Below are 1,872 nucleotides of genomic sequence, written 5' to 3' on the forward strand. Positions count from 1 at the left end.
GCTCCTAGCCCCCGACCAAAAACGAGGGTTTCCAATTTATTTGCCAATTTTTCGTGCTCACCAAACACCTGGTGTGAAAATTACTTACCACATCTAAATCATAACCTAAACCTAATTCTCACCGTAGAAATTAACATTTAATCCCAAAATTACTGGGATTTGGACTCTAGTCCTACACTCTCAAGCCTAGTATCATGAGGTCCAAATTAACGGAATCTGAAACGAGTTAATCCTTGAGATATTTTATAAAATACCCCTGTTTGGAAATGTACACTTCAAAAGTACCCCCGTTTTTTACAAATTTTCTAAAGTACCCCGTTTTACTCAAAAGGAAAATTCCATCCAGTTAAGTGCTAGGTGGAAGTTATCTTTCCTATTAAAAGTCTTATTTACCCCTGAGCTACATCTCCTTGGTAGAGAGGATAATGATTCGACGATCCTGAAAGAGGGTGTAATGATCCTAAACTAGGCTCGACGAACCTAAAAGTGTTGTAACAACCCTGAACCGGGCTCGACTAACCGGAAAAATATTGTAGAAGATTGATTCTCCACCAACCAAAAACCCCAAGGCACTTGGGAGTGATGAACCCTTTCAAGGAATGATGAAACGAACCTGAAAAATGATGACACGATCTTGAACCGAGCTCGACAAATTGAAAAAATGATGTAGAAGGTAAACGTACTAACAAGTAAATGGTAAAGAAGTAAACTTTAAAGAAAGTAAACTAGTGTTGACTAACTAGGATGGAAAACTAAACAGTTGGGGCACTTAGAAAATTTCTAAAAAACAGGGGTAACAAAAAAACGAGGTCAGTAAAATGGAGGTACTTTATAAATTCTCCCTTAATCCTTTCCTATACGATTCAGTCCAAAATAAAAAAAAAATCGATGACAAAAATACCCATCAAATATTATTTCTTCGTAACTCGGTTTTCATTTCTTCATTTCCAGCGTCCGTCGAGAAATGTTTTCCAGTCGCTCCTGTTGAAGACGATGTTACTAGTTTCATCTCGTTTTTCTTATTTTTTTGTCGATTGATTGATTTCGTTTCACTTGATTCATCAAATTGGTTTTACAATTTTCGTAATGTAAAAATTTGGATTAGGGTTAATTCATCAATTTAGGGTTCTACTGAGATCAATTATTTTTATATATAATATCAATTTTAGGTTTTCTTCCAAGGATCTCAACTTGTTGGGTATATGCAATGAAGAGTATACTTAGTTGATAGGGTTGATGATGTTGGGTTTAATTACTTTATTTCTTCTTAATTTATTGTTTAGAAACTAATCAAATGTACTTTCATTCGTAATTAGAGTTTATTGAGATTGTTTGGACTTTTTTTTATTTGTAAAAGATGGATGCTCATTTTTGGGATAGGAGGAACTGTTTCATTTTGGCAATAATATAACTTAAGTTAACATATAAGATGCTTGCTTATGTTGACGAAGTACCTTGTCAGCTGATTAAGAAGATACTCATAATTGTGAAGGTCATAGGATGATGCCAGTTGATCCTGTTGTGCGATGGACATGGATTATGGCGTAAGATCCTCTTGCTAGTATCTCTCCTGCAGGACCACCCCATGAAGCTTCTAAAGTAAAAATAACGATGCATTGGAGAGAGATTCTAAATTGATAGGAAAGTTTGTTAAAGATGGAATTAGCGGATTCACTGCAGGTATTATTAATCTCCCACTGTATTGTTTCTTCCTTTTGTGCTTCCTATATATGGATATGAAGTGGGAAAGATAAATTGTTAAGGAAATAAGTGGCATGACCATATTTATCTTGTTTTGATTTATGCCTAGGTACGAAAAAAGATAGGTAAACCCCATTTTTAGAAAATTCAAGTAACAATATGGCGTGGATA

General features: G+C 34.8%; 1 non-coding gene across 1 annotated transcript; it reads left to right on the forward strand.

The window, feature by feature from the left end:
* The first annotated feature begins 595 nt into the window (after positions 1-595).
* On the forward strand, positions 596-645 carry LOC113285027. Its single transcript, XR_003328541.1, has one exon. It is a non-coding gene; the product is annotated as a small nucleolar RNA sR17 (small nucleolar RNA).
* The last annotated feature ends 1,227 nt before the right edge of the window (positions 646-1,872 follow it).

This window comes from Papaver somniferum, chromosome 5, assembly GCF_003573695.1.
Source record: "Papaver somniferum cultivar HN1 chromosome 5, ASM357369v1, whole genome shotgun sequence".
NCBI classification, from domain to species: domain Eukaryota; kingdom Viridiplantae; phylum Streptophyta; class Magnoliopsida; order Ranunculales; family Papaveraceae; genus Papaver; species Papaver somniferum.